Raw genomic sequence first — 16,119 nt, 5'->3', positions numbered from 1 at the left:
TTTCTTCATTAGGGAATAATGCAAGCACTTTATTCCTAACGGGTCCCAATATAACTCCCAAAAGCTAAATGTGGTACAGATGAAGAAAACCAAGAATGGCACTATTGGACCCCATCATGGAGAGTGATTAATGCTCTGTTACAACATGGAATAGTTACCCTGTGTTAGAAAAATGTACATGATGTTGAGTCCTGAAGTTGAATTAAATGGAAAGAAAATAAAATGCCAAAATCATCTTCTGGTTTTCATTGCTCTCATATAAAAGAAAGTGAAATGTAATGAGCAAATAAATTACATTTGTACTTAAAATATAGTATGTCTAGAGTAGAAAGAATAGAGATCCAAGTATTGGCAAGTGTTTCATTTCTCTTATAATATATCTGCTTTCCTGTGTTTTCAATTGATTTTCCACCACCTAGAAACTGATTTACTAAATAGTATCTTTAGCATTAAACTATTTGTCTACCAATCAACCAGTATTTATTGGGTGCCTTCTCTGTGTGGTGCACTGTGCTAGGTACTATGGGATAGTACAAAGAAGTTTTAAAGACTGTTTCTTCTGCCAAGCATTCACAAAGTAGTTGAGAACATAAGGCATATACACAAGTGATGACATTACATGATTGTATATGTATTCCATACGATATGAGAGGTACAGGCAATAAATGCTTAATAGAAACTCACAGGAGAGACAGGTAACAACAGAGTCTCTTATATTCCAAGTAATTACCCCACTTTTCAGTTATCTGAAATCTTTTTTATGGGGGGGAGTGTCCTTTGGCCATCTTCAGGGCTTCTGCTGGTGGTCTCCACGGCTCAGAGGTTTGTACCTTTCCTTCTTGAGACTCCCCAGGACTCCTCTGAGTATGTTGCCATGGGCATCCAAGACTTTTCCTCCCCAGCCCCTCTTTCTACCCCTCTTAGATCAGATGACTAAATGTTTGGATAAGTGCTTTTCCTTCTGCCACCAGAAATATTAGAGGAGCCTGTTTCTTCTGCCAAGCATTCACAAAGTAGTTGAGAACATAAGGCATATACACAAGTGATGACATTACATGATTGTATATGTATTCCATACGATATGAGAGGTACAGGCAATAAGTGCTTAATAGAAACTCACAGGAGAGACAGGTAACAACAGAGTCTCTTATATTCCAAGTAATTACCCCACATTATTGTCACTTTATTAAAATACCCAATTATGAGTCACAAGTTTAGAACCAAATTGCTTAGATATATGAGGTTAGTGTCAGTCTCTCTCTGCCTCTGTTTTTTGATCTGTCTGACTGAGTCCCTTTTACTCTTTTTATCTCTGTCCTTTTTTCTCAGTTTCACACACAGGTGGCTGGTTGGCACAGTGGAATAATCACTGACTGCAGTCAGAGGATATGAGTTCAAATCTTACTTCTGATGTTTATGTAGCCTGTGGGAATGTCAACCCAGACATTAAACCTATGACTTTCACCCTCACCCTGCTCTTTTGCTTACATATCTCCAACCTGGCTTCATACAGACAAACTTCTCCCAGAGTGGAAAGTGTGAAAAAGGAGTGGCTATAGTAACAACTGCAAAGCTACCATTCAAACTCTCTGGAAGGGTTCTACTTACCACTACAACCTCTAGGCCTCAACTAGTGTGCTTACCATTTACAGAAAACAAAACAAAACAAAACAAACCATTCACGATAATATTATTTACTCTTAAATATGAAATATTGGCTAAGTAATAAGGCAAAAGCAAGAATAATAATTTGTTGTTGTTGTTCAGTCATGTCTGACTCTTCATGACCTTTTTTGGGGTTTTCTTGACAAAGATACTGGAATGCTTTACCCTTTCCTTCTCTAGCTCATTTTATAGATGAAGAAACTGAGGCAAACAGGGTTAAGTGAACTGCCCAGCTAGTCTGAGGTCGGATTTGAAATCACAAACAACTTTAGCAAAGTTTCAGAATATAAAATAAACTCACATAAATCATCGGCATTTCTACATATGACCAACAAAGCCCAACAGCAAGAGATGAAAAGAGAAATTCCATTTAAAGTTACTGTAGACATTATAAACTAATTAGGTGTCTACCTGCTGAAAAAAACCAGGAACTATATAAACACAGTTACAAAACACTTTTCACACAAATAAAGTCAGATCTAAATTATTGGAAAAACATCAGTTGGTCATAGATAGGCTGAGATAATATAATAAAAATGACAATTCTACCTAAGTTAATTTACTTATTCAGTACTGTCCCAATCAAACTACCAAAAATTGTTTTATAGAGCTAGAAAAAATAGTAACAAGACTCATCTGGAAGAGCAAAAGATACAAAATATCAAGGGAACTAATGAAAAGAAATGCTAGGGAAGGTGGCCTAGCCATACCAGATCTTACATTATATTATAAAGCAGCAATCATCAAAACTGCTTGGTACTGGCTAAGAAATAGTGGTGGATTAGTGGAATAGGTTAGGTACACAAGACATAGTAGTCAATATAGTAATCTACTGTTTGATAAACGCAAAGACCCAAGCTTCTGGGATGAGAACTCACTATGTTGACACAAACTGCTGGGAAAACTGGAAAAGAGTATGGTAGAAACTAAGCATAGACCAAAAGATTACACCCTATACCAAAATAAAGTCAAAATGGGTACATGATTTAGATATAAAGGCTGAGACTATAAACAAACTGGGAGAGCAAGGAATAGTTTACCTATCATATTTTTAAAGAACAGAAAAATTTATGACCAAACAAGAGACAGAGAACATTATGAAATGCAAAATGGATAATTTTGATTAAATTAAATTGTAAAGCTTTTGCACAAACAAAGCCAATGAAACCAAAATTAGGAGGGAAGCAGAAAACTGGGAAAGAATTTTTGCAACCAGTGTCTCTGATAAGGGCCTCATTTCTAAAATATATAGGGAACTAAGTCAAATTTACAAGAATAAAAGTCATTCCCCAATTAATAAATGGTCAAAGGATATGAACTCACAGTTTTCAGATGAAGAAATTAAAGCCATCTATAGTCACATGCAAAAAATGCTCTAAATCACTATTGATTAGAGAAATGCAAATCAAAACAACTTTGAGGTACCACATCACACCTATCAGGTTAGCTAACATGACAATACAGGAAAATGATAAATGTTGAAGAAGATGTGGGAAAATTGGAACATTAATTCATTGTTGGTGGAGCTGTGAATTGATCCAACCCTTTTGGAGAACAATTTGGAACTATGACCAAAGGGCTATAAAACTGTGCATACCCTTTGACTCAGCAATACCACTTCTAGGGCTGTATCTCAAAGAGATCATAAAAATGGGAAAAGGACCCACAGGTACAAAAATGTGTATAGCAGTTCTTTCTGTCGTGGCAAGGAATTGGAAATTGAGGGAATGCCAATCAATTGAGGAATGGCTGAACAAGTTGTGGTAGATGAATGTAATGGAATACTATAAGAAGAAGAAGAAGAATGCTATAAGAAATGATGAGCAAGCAGACTTCAGAAAAACCTGGAAAGACTTGTATGGACTGATGCTGAGTGAAATGAGCAGAACCAGGAGAACATTGTACACAGTAACAGCCACGCTGTGCACTGACCAATTTTGATAGACTTATCTCTTCTCAGCAATGCAAGGATCTAAGACATCCCCAAAAGTCTTATGATAGAAAATGCTATCCACATTCAGAGGAAGAACTATGGAGTCTGAATGCTGATTGAAGCATACTATTTGCTCTTTTTTTTGTTCTATTTTGTTTTATTTCTTCTTCCTTATGGTTCCTCCTATTGGTTCTAATTCTTCTTTACAACATGACTAATATGAAAACATGTTTAATAGGAATGTATATGTATAGCCTATATCAGATTGCATGCCATCTTGGGGAAGGGGGAGGGGAGGAAGGGGGAGAAAATTTAAAACTCAAAAGCTTATGGAAGTTAATGTTACAACTAAAAATAAATTAATAAAAAAGTTACTTCTATGCTACTCTCTGAGTGATAAAGCAGTATCAAGCTCTTTTAGCACCCAGTCACCCCTAGAAGGGTGTTGAAAAAGGGTTGCTCTCTTTCAGTGACATGTAGTTCCTTTAGTTAGGAGAATTGCCAAGCTCCTCAGATCTGGGTCTCTGAAGAATTTGTCCCTCTCAGGCTATTGACTGGGATTGAGTTATGCTCCCAGCCAGCTCTTCAAATATCAGGGGATTCTGTTTTCTCTAAATAGGTCTCAGAAAACCAATGCCTTTCTTCCAATAAGCACTGGCCCAAGCAAAATAGCTACAAGGCCTTCCTGCAAGCTCAGTTCTATAAACTGTGTTCTATCTTCTGTAAGTAATTGCTCTGGTCACATCCTGCATCTTCTGCACCCAGTTCCTCCTGCGCTCAGCTTATTCTACTTCTATCTTCATCTGGTCATCTAACCTCTCCCCCTCTTACCTTCTAATGCTTCAAATCAAGTGCTCCTTATAAAGTGACCCATCACTCAACAAATTTCACCTTTCTGTCAGGTATGACTCCAAGAGTCCTTCTATAATCATTCTGTAGTCCTCAAAAAGTGTTTTGGTTTATAATTTCTTTGAAACTCTGAAAATAGTCATATGTACATAAATGATGCGCCATAATACCCTGCAGACATCTACCATTCAGTCATTGCCCTGCCTTCAGACAAGGCCTCTCAGGATATTCATCTGAAGGACAGTGTGCTCTCAAGTCCTTAGAACAGTTTGTATCTCTCTCTTCTCAAGCATTTTTATCTGAGGGGCTGCGTTTCTTCTCAAGCTGATTTTATCAGTGTTCCTTATACAAATGTCCTTTTCCTCCTCCTTTCAGCCACCAAAATATCCACATCTGAAAAGAACTGTACCTTATGCTGGCTATCTGTGTGGCCTTAGGCAAAACAAACAAATAAACACAACAACAATAAAAAACCCCTAACTTCCTCCTAGGTCTATTTCCTGCTCTGTAGAATGAGGGTTTGAAGGAGAGGGCCTCTGAGGTCCCTTCCATTTCTACTTCTGTAATCCTATATGTATAGCATAGCTCAATGTATATGATTACATACGTATAAGATTAGAATGTATAACATTATATATAAATAGTCAATTTCTTACTGATCAAAAGGTATCACAAAGAAGATGTTTTACATTTTTGGGAATGAGGTCATGTATATGGAGAACAAAAAAAAAATCCCAACTCTTTTTGATAGCTGAAATTTGATGATTGCTAAGCAGCAGACAGATTGCATACTGTACATTTTACAGCAAATACAGCCTAAATTTTCATAAATCAAAATTACTTAGTCCACATGAATAGTAAAGAAACATTGGCTATGAATTGTTTTTTTTTTCAAAATGACGTAATTGCTTTTGAACCATAGAGAGAGATCATATTTATCTTTTTGAAGAAAGAACCATGTAACCTTGTATCCAAAAGGAGGGGAGCATTGAGAGAAGTTGTATGTTCTTTCGTGCTTAGTATATAGAAAGTAGGGCAGCTAGGTGGTACAGTGGATAGTGCTGGGCCTGGATTCAGGAAGACCTATCTTCCTGAGTTAAAATCTGGCCTCAGACGCTTACTAGCTGTGTGACCCTGGGTAAGTCACTTAATCTTATTTGCCTCAGTTTCCTCATTTGTAAAATGAGCTGGAGAGGGAAATGGCAAACCACTCCAGTATCTTTGCCAAGAAAATCCCAAATAGGGTCATGAAGTGTCAGACATGACTGAAATGACTGAACATATAGAAGGTGCTGAAAATCAACATAACTGATGAAATAAAGAATAATCCAGAGTGTAGACACAGAGAGGGCAGGATCTGGCAGAGGAAGGGAGGAGAGGTGAAGAACTTTGGATGAGTCATGCTGCTACTGATTCATTATAAAGTCCAGGGGTCTGAGGATTGGTCACGGGCAATTGTGTGCATCTTTGTCTTTTTTAATAATTTTAATTCAAAAGACAAGACTGTGGCTCCATTTGAACAACGTACTGCTGTAAAATTAAAAAAAAAACCACTCAGTAAAATTCCTGAGAGTTTTCTTAAGAATTTGAATATATTTCTACTGGAGATTTGAGTTTTCCAAGTGCAGATGTCTGAGGATCATTGTTAGCAGAGAGATAAAGTGAAAACAACATGGTTTTTTAAATGTTAATCCCTCACTGATAGAAAAGTGTCAAGTGATGTTTCTTTATATGCCAACACTATCAAAGTATATGCCTATGCACACAAAGGAGAAAACTGAGATAAATGTCAATCAATCAATACATATTTATTAAGCATCTGCTGTGTGCCAGGCACTGTGCTAAGCATTGGAGATGCTTAAGGCAAAAGACTTCTTAAGCTCAAGAAACTTACGATCTAATGGGGAAGAACATGCAAACAAATATATACAATGCAAGTTAAATACAGGATAAATAAGAAATAATGAAAAAAGTCAAAACACTAGAATTAAGAGAGTTGGGGAAAGCTTCCAGTTAAAGATAGGATTTTAGTTGAGACTTAAAGGAACCAGGGAGGTCAGTAGTCAGAACAGAGTCGAAGATGTAGAGCTGGAAGAAACCTTAAAGGTCATTAGTTCAACCCCACCATTTGACAGATGAGGAAACCGAGGCTTATAGACAATTAAATGGTTTGTCCAATGTCTCATAGGTAGCAGGTAAATAGCAAAGTTGGGATTTAAATCCAGATCGTCTGACTCCAAAGCCAGCACTCTTTCCATTGTTCTACACTGGGTCTCAGAGCTAAAACAAAAATTGAGAGAGACAGGCAGGGGGGAAAAAACTGTCTCAAATATCTGGTAAAAGTAATTTTTAGTCCTGAATTATCTGGGTGACTTTCACAGCTCTCAACTTCACACATGTTAACTCAAGTCTTGTCCAAATTTATCACAAATTAATGATCAAAAGATCAAAGTAAAATAGGTTGAATGCTGAGTGTTGGGTTCTGATCCTGCCTCTGACACTTACGTGAGTTTCCTAAGCAAATCATTTTACCTCTAGATGTCTCAAACAAGTCCCAAGGACATCTTTACCAAATCAGAGAAAGCTTGTGATGTGCAGGAGTACTTTGTGTGATCAAGAATGTATCTATTGGGGCAGCTAGGTGGCAAAGTGGATAGAGCACCGGCTCTGAAGTCAGGAGGACTTGAATTCGTATCTGACCTCAGACCAAACACTTGACACTTACTAGCTGTGTGACCCTGGGCAAGTCACTTAACCTAAATTGCCTAAAAAAAATGCATCTATTCCTGTCAATCACTATTATCACCTTGAGTGAGAGTCATGAACTCTCTGTGCCTCAGTTTTCCTCACATATTAAAGGGGGATAATAAGCTTTGCTACCTCCCAAGGATATTGTTTAAACTTATAAACCTATGTCCTTTAAAACAGTTTTGGATCAAAGAGTATTCAATGAGGCTTTTGTTGCTTTCGGCAAATTTAGTCCTTAGAAATCCAGTACCTGAAGTTACAATGTAGTGCCAAATAAGTTCTAAATATAGAGATGACAGACAGTCTGGATGTTTTAACTTGATAAGGCAATGAGCTATAAAATTATGAACAATGTACTCAGGAAATAGATGATTAAGCAGTCAGATTCCCCCACTGCCAGCTGAACTTGACTTTCATGTCTATACAGCATGAGCAAATGAATTCAGGAGAGAGTTGGGTTTTTTTTTTGAGAGAAGATAGCAAGAGGGGAATGGGGGGGGGAGGTTAGTGTAGAGTAGTAGAAAGAACACTGAATTAAGAGTTAAGGGATCCAAGCTTTTGCTCCTACTCTTTCAATAAATGACTGTGATCTTGGGCTGGTAACTTCCAAGGGAAAGGGCTAAGCTTCAGAATCCTCACTTATAATGTGAAAGGGTTAGACAAAATTATCTTTCTGGTCCATTCTAGAGCTACTATTTCATGGTTCATCACAGCAAATCATTAAGAGGCCAGGCACAATCTAGATATTTTAGTCATTTAATCATCCACTTCACATTAATCACCATATGTGATCTAATTGGTTGCTTTACATGGTAGATGTAAATGTTCCCATAATCTTCCCTAACATGTCTCTAATAGAGTGTCATGAAGAGCTTAGGTTATTTTCTTGGAGTTATAGAATCATAGATGTAAAGCTTTAGAAGGGAATTTATACCAGAGATCATACAACATAATCTCTTCATTTTACAGATGAGGAAACGGAGCCTAGAGAGGTTTAGTGACTTGTTCACATTCCCACAGCCAGTAAGCATCAGAGGTGGGATCTGAACCAAGGTCTTCCTGACTCCTTTTGGCTCATATTCCCATTCAGAAAACTGGCAAATCTGCCCCACTGGATAGCAGAAGATCTTCCCACTTATAACTACTCTGGCCAGTGTGAAAAAAAAAAGACAACTTTGGTTAATAACAATAAACTGGCAACACCATCCAATGTCAGCATTGATGATAGACCAGTCTGTTCTTTAACTTCCCCAAAGATATTCTTGTAGGAAAGCTGGATTCATGAAGAGGCCACCTGTTCTTATGGGTCCTGCTCAGTGATGGAACTGATGGAAGGAGCTCCTAAGAAGTCTATGCTGACCTCTGCCAGTTCAGGCACACATCTCCTGGTCCGTGGTATTTCCCATGGCTTTCAAAAGTGTGTGGCATGACTCACACATTCAGTATTATGAAGGAGGGAAGTCTCTTCCTGTTATAGCCAATGCCTACCACTCTTTCCTACAAGGCATATCTAAGAGGCTTTTCATCCAAAAGATTTTCCACATTTTTATAGATCAGTCATACCCAGGGTAGAGAAGACCACCAAGAACTGGTGACTTCAAGGATGAGGATAAGAGTTAAGGATGAAGTAGGGGTTCATTATTGTCACTAAACGGGAAAAGAAATAGATTTCTTTTAATTTTTTTTTAAAAGAAAAGTGAGAAGGAATGCTAGAAGTATGAAATGATATATGCCCTTTCAGATGAAGTCACTGTATTACTGGTTTTACTTAACTGTTTTATTTTGTTACAAGAGACCTACCACAAAGTGGAAGTAATCTATAAATGCATGTAATGTAAAAATAGAACATGAATAAAGCTTTAAAAAAGAGGCAGAGATGATTTTGCATGAACTCTGCCCCTGACAACTGTAAATACATCTTAGATTTGTGTGGCCAGTTTTTATTTCAAGAAAAGAAAATTTACTTTTAAAGAAATTTCAAAAAGGCACATTCCTGGCTACATCATCCATCTTCATTTTGGTATTAGAAAACATGATCCCAGTACCTGGGCCTGACCTTAGCTCTATTGTCCTTTCTCACAGAAGAACGTGGCATCTCTGTTCTAAAGAGCTATACTTCAGCTTTGCTTCTCATTTTCCTCCTACGGGGTATGATGGAAAAGAATCTATTATTCAAAGTGAGCAAAATGCAAGCATATCACCATGATCCTCAGTCTTTTGAATTCTTGTTCAGAGAATAATCAACATGGGATCGTCTATCTTAAGGGATAAATTTCTTGACATTAAAGATACTACAAAGTGTTCTCATGGAAAGACCATTGTAGTTGGAGTCACACAAGACCTAACTTTGCATCCCAGGTCTGCTACTTCCTACCTGGGTGACCCTGAGTTTCAGTACATCCCCTGACCTTTACTACTTGCCATGTGACCAAGAGAAAGTCCCTTTTCCCCATCCATTCCCCATCCCCTGAACCTCAGTTTCCTCAACTAAATGACTTCTAAGGTCTATCCCATCTCTAAATTCCAAGATCCTATGTCTTTGCCAAATGCTTAGACAACGTCTACCTCATTTTGGACCAGATTAGATCTGTGATTTCATCTATGTCTGAGACTCTTGGTAAGGAAATTCCCTCCATCAATACAGACAGAGTTTTACAGAGTTGATGGGGACGCTGAGAGTTTGAACAACACAGCCAGTATGTGGCAGAAACAGGACCTGAACCCAGGTCTTCCTGACTCTAAACTTAGCTCTCTATCCAGTAAGCCACAATTGCTTTTCATCTTTAAGATCTGCCTAATTATGGATTCTTAATTAAGATAAACATTGTTAATCATAATAATTCTTTATTTAAGTTTAGATTACTAGAGAAATGATGTTGAAAGAGTCCTAGAAAATCCCTTAATTAAATTGCCATTGGGAAGTTATTAGCAACTAGCATATTGGTTAATTGACAGGGAGTTACATGGGAATTCTGTTCAATTGGACTGAGTTTTTTTTCTTTTTAAATAGTATTTATTTCCCAATTACATGTAAAGACAATTAAAAAATTTTTTTAGATTTATTTAAAAAAGATTTTTAGTTCCAAATTTTTTCCTGTCTTTCATCTCTCCCCTCCCTAAGATAGTAAGCAACTTGCTATAGGTTATATATGTGCAATCATGTAAAATGTATTTCTATATTGGACTGAGGTTTATTATGGGTGAAATCCCCAAATGTAAGGGGGGGAAAACCTATTGTGTATTGTTCCTCTTGGAAGTTTTGGAAACCCCTGACTATTTTTCTCTGGAGGCCTGCATGGTGACGATGAGAACCACAAATTAAAGACCCAGCATCTGGTCAGCTACTTAACTGTGCATTATTTTCATCTAAAAAGCCCATCATAATCAGGGCCCTGCTTACTGAAGTGACTTCTGCACATCCTGTTTATCATCTCAGTCATTTTCACTGGTTGTGCTGTTGACCACAGAAAGTCTCCCAACTTCGAATCATATAATTTTAGAGTTTGAAGGGACTTTAGAAATTATCTAATACTGCTTCATTTCAAAAATGGGGAAACTGAGGCCAAGAGAGGTGAAGTGACTTGTCTGAGATTAAGCCTGGTTTTCTTTACACAAGGGAGACGGTGCTGCCCTGATGCTACAGGAGGATGCCTTAGTAATTCCCCTTGGGTTTATGGAGGTGAAGAGAATACTCCTAGTCTACACCAGAGCTTTGTCATTCTATACTTGTCTGAGGCACTCGTGAAGAATGCTCAATTGAATGGGTCAGTGGAAGAGAATGACGTGACTGGAACCTGGTGGATGTATAGCCAGTGTCAGAGAAGGAGACAGTGGGGACAGACAAAACTTTTATCTTTTTGTGACAATCAGTTAGCATTGTAGATAGAATGCTAGATTTGGAGTCTAGAAGACTTGGGTTCAAATTCCATCTCAGATATTTGCTAGCTGTGTGACCTTGAACAAGTCAACTAACTTCTCTAAGCCTCATTTTCCTCATCTGTACAATGAAACTAATAATAGCACCTACTCCATAGGATTGTTGTGAGGATAACTGAGACAGCATATGTAAAGCACTTTGCAAACCACAGCTCTCTATAGATGGCACCTAATATTTTTCATAATATGTGCTATTATATTTGACAATGGACCTCTGAAAGTCTATGTTTTCCTAGGAGTAAATGATGATAATTAGTGGTAGTAGTAGCAGCAGCAGCAGCAGCAGCAGCAGCAGCTGTAGTTAGTAGTAGTCATGGCAGTAGTAGTAGTAGTGGTGGTGGTGGCAGCAGCAATAGTAGTAGTGTTAGTATCAGCATAGTAGTAGTAGTAGCAGTGGTAGTAGCAATAGAAGTAACAGTAATAGTAGTAGTGGCAGCATCAGTAGCAATAGTAGTAGTGGTAATAGTGGCAGTATTCTAGTAGTAGTAGTAGCGGCAGCAGCAGTAGTAGAAGTAGTAGTAGTAGTAATAGTGGCAGTAGTAGTGCTAGTGGCAGTATTATAGTAGTAGTAGTATCAATCAATAAACATTTATTAGGCACTTACTATGTGCCAGGCACTGTGCTAAGGGCTGAGAATACAAAAAGAGGCAAAAGACAGTCCCTGCCCTCAAGGAGTTTACAGTCCAAGAGGGGAGACAATATCCAAACAGATACATACAAATCAAGCTATGTACAGGATGAATAGGAAATAATTAACAGAGGGAAGATGTTGGAATTAAGAGGGGTTGGGGAAAGCTTCCTGTAGAAGGAGGGACTTTAGTTGGGACTTAAAGGAAGTCAGAGAGGTCATTAATTGTAACAGAGGAGGGAGGCTGCTCTAGGCATGGGGGACAGCCAGAAAAATGCCCAGAGCTGAGAGATGGAGTGTCTTGTTGGTGTAACAGCCAGAAGGCCAATGTCACTGGCTCAAAGAGTACATGTTGAGGAGTAAAGTATGAAAAGACTGGAAAGGTAGGAGAGGGCTAGGTTATGAAAGGATTCAAATGGCAAACAGAACATTTTATATTTGCTCCTGGAGGCAATAGGAAGCCACTGGAGTTTATTGAGTAACAGAGTGATATGGCTAGACCTTTATTTTAGGAAAATCACTTTAGGGGCTGAAAGGAAAACAGACTGAAGTGGGGAGAGACTTGAGGCAGGCAGACCCATGAAAAGGCTATTACGATAACCCAGGCATGAGTAGTAGTAATAGTAATATAAAGATGGGGTTGAAACCATCCCAGACCATTTTAACTCTGATTCTTTAACTATGTGAAAATATGGTTCAGTTAAGAAATTGATCAACATACCACAGACCAAGTGTGAAAACTAGAGAAGGAAATGGCATGCCACTCCATTATCTTTGCCAAGAAAACCCCAAATGGGATCGTGGAGAGTTGAACACAACTGAAACAACTCAGCAACAACAAAAGTACAAAAAGGCTTTCAAACTAGAATAACTAGAATGAAGTTGCACAAGAATTATGTTTCAATAAACTGAAGAAACTCAACCATACCACAGGAATCCTCCACAAATTATCAAGGGTGTAGAGAATGGAGACATCTCCAAAATTAGAGTGAGTAAGGAGTTTCCTGAGAAAGTATGATATAAGGGGAAAAGGAGGCCAGGACCAGACAGGTCATCTTCGCTCCACCACTACCCCTTTTTGACTAAAGGAACACATTCTAGCTTTGAAGAGTCTGGAGGAATTTGGATTCCACATATTTCCATTAGCGTCCTAGCATTATAACCTCTAGAGATAGCAGAAGCTCCCATCTTTCCATTATTGTCCTAAATAGCATCCAGAGATCAGCTAGAGACAGCGTTGGCTTCAGTAGGAGCCAAAGACAGACTGGATTCACAGCTCTACAAGGAGTCCAGCAAAGAGACTGTCCTATGCTTTAAGAAACCATGGATACTCTACAGATGGGAGAAAAGAACCAGCAGCCAGGAACTGGGAGTTCACCTTTGGCCACAAGCACTTTCTAACCCGAAGCCCATTTTCCCTCAGAATCTATATGTACTTGTGGGAAAAGTGAGACTGAGACATTTGGGGACTGGGAATGTTTTACACCAACTTTCTTAAAAATAAAAACAATCCCTACCCCACCTCACCCCCCCAAAAAAACATGACAAGGCTGACTGACTAAATGAATCACAACTGGATCATCTTGGGGCCTTGGAGTATGACAGTAGGGACTCCAGCCAATAGGATTAGAGAAATACCCCCGGCCCCTCAGGGGTACCCACAATATCCTGAGGGGGAAGATAGTTTCCAAGTTCTGGAGCCCACCCCCCACTCATCAGTAGAAGTGAGAGTTGGGATAAAGATACTTCAAATCATACTTGGGCTGCAGTAATAATAGTGGTAGTAATTATGATGATGAGTGAGTGACATATATCCCTTCATCACTATAATAAAGTTTCACTTTTATTATTTCATCCAATCCCATTGTCATGAGAATCACAAATGCTAGGTCATGTTTTTTAAAGTTTTCTTAAAATTTGAGGACATTTCAAATGCAACCTAAGTAGAATTTAACAAATCTAGAAGGTTGGAAACTTTGTTATCAGCCCCAGATCATACATAAGAGCTCAGTATGGTGTTTTTATTCAATATGTTTGTATCTCACTGGTGGGAAATAGTACCAGGTGATTTGGCAGGTATAATTTTTATTTTATTTTTATTGAATGAATTAGAGAGTGCAACTCTGAATATAAAGCATTTTGCTACAGACTTACCATCCTATCCAGACTCAAGGAGAGAAAAAGACAGTTTAGCACTATGGAGAGAATATTGGATATGACATTAGTGTTATCAAACACTATATCTACCTGCACATACTAAAATGAAGAGGCCTATGTTAGGATAACTAAAACAAAAACCGTGTGTTTTGGGGAGGGGGTGGGGTATGAACACCCTTTTGTGTCAATTTTTGATTGAGAAGAGTTTTTAGTTCTGAATTATCTAGATGATTATCACAAATCTCTATCTCTGTTTTACCAATAAAGAATCTAAAGTGGAAAGTTAAGAGAGTTGCTTATAGTCACACAGATAGTGAGCAGTGGACTCAGACCATGGTGTGCTTAGATCAGGGACTTGACATCACATGGTGGTGCCCTCCTGCTGGCCATAGGGAATGCTCAAAAGTGTATGAAAGGAGTCTCAGGGCCTTCAATAGCCCTCCCAGAGGAATGTTAGAATAACAATTTCAAACACAATCTTGGCTTGGGGAGAAGGATTCCTCAATGGATCTGAGGAGGAAATGTAGTTGAAAAGCTGGAAGAAAATCCATGTCCTGCCCTTACTGGCTCTGCTTATAAGGTTGGTGGGGGTGAGGGGAGAGGATGGCGTCTAACATAATCATCAATAAGTTCCTAACCTATGTTCCAATATATCCAGATAGGAACTGGACCTATGATTTCATTAGTAAAAGGAGACCTCCCTGGAGAGGAAACTCCCTGCACCAATGCAGATCACCACCTTTTCTAAAACTTCTAGTCTTAGAGAATCACTGAGAGGTTAAGGTTCACGTGGCCAGGATGTCAGAAGCACTGTCAGACCAAACCAACATAAAAAGAACACAAAAGAGGATTGTGTGTAAGTATGACAATAGATCTGTGTAGATGCAGTGTTGGACTCAGGGTAAGGAGAAGTAGGGACCTTTTCTAGCTGTGTGACCATGGGAAATTCAGGTGACCTTCCTGAGCTTCAGATTGGGGATAATAATGCTTCAAGGACCTATAATGGCATTGCTGCAAGGTTCAAATGAGTTGATATAGGTCAAGCACTTTGTTAATTTCAAAAGGATATATACCTCTTTGTTATTCTTCATGGGGAGAGGGGAAAAAATTTTTTTTAAATATTATGGACTTGGGCAAGATCCAAGTTAGAGGCAGCATGGTATAGTATCTAGAAAGTTGTCCATGGAGCCAGGAAGACCCAAATCCAAGTCCTGACTTCTGACCCACACTAGCTGTGTTAAGCTGGGCAGTTCAATCAGTGCTCTAGGCCAGAAATGTCAAATACCTCCTCACCAACAATCTCTGAGGGCACCAGAACCAGAATAAAATGTAATTGGGAAATATTCGACAAAATAAGTAACAATGCAATAAAACATAGATGTTACATTTTAAAACTAAGTTGATATGCAGCCCACAGAGATCCTTATGTACAGATCAGCAGCCCCTTTTTCCTTTTGAGTTTGACAGCTCTGTTCTCAGCAACTCTCTATCAATCAATAAATAAATATTTATTACATGCATACTATGTGCCAGGCATTGTGCAAAGAGATGGACTCAGAAACAGTGTGACCTACATTGTGGGAGGCACTTTCCTCACCTGGGAGTTCCCTATACCAAGGTAATCATGCGTCTAGTTCCTAAGGTAATATGAACTTAGCAAACATAGACATTTCAATATACAAAGAACAGAAAAAGAAGATGTCATCTGAAGCTATGAACTTCTATGTCATAATTTGTTTTTTAAATGATATATTAAATTCATCATTTTTATAATGTAATATATTTTATTGTTATAAATTATATATAACACATAAAATTCATGTTATAAAACATAATTTATAATATATTTATATACAATAAATTATTACATTATAATTTAATTTAATTTAAAAATTAAATTATGGTGCTAAGCCTGCTTGACTGTGTCCCTTTTTGAACTTCCTTCTTCTTTCTTCTGGATATAAAGGAGTTGTTTCTTCATCTGTTCAGGATACAAGGGAGGTAGACACGTTTCTCACATCTCTGTTCAATTCAATTGTAGAGACTTCCTAAAGGGGCGGGAAGAATTGTTGTTCTTCTTCATCTTTCTTGGCTTCCTAAGAAATGGAACTCTACGAACATTCAGACATCGTGGCCCATAAATCTTTTCTGAAATTACTCAAGGTGCATTCCATTTCCTCCTTTGTCTCTGATCACAGGCAGC

This window comes from Phascolarctos cinereus, unplaced genomic scaffold (genome assembly GCF_003287225.1).
Source record: "Phascolarctos cinereus isolate Bilbo 61053 unplaced genomic scaffold, phaCin_HiC Scaffold_4;HRSCAF=312, whole genome shotgun sequence".
Classification (NCBI taxonomy): domain Eukaryota; kingdom Metazoa; phylum Chordata; class Mammalia; order Diprotodontia; family Phascolarctidae; genus Phascolarctos; species Phascolarctos cinereus.
This window is presented reverse-complemented; position numbering follows the sequence as displayed.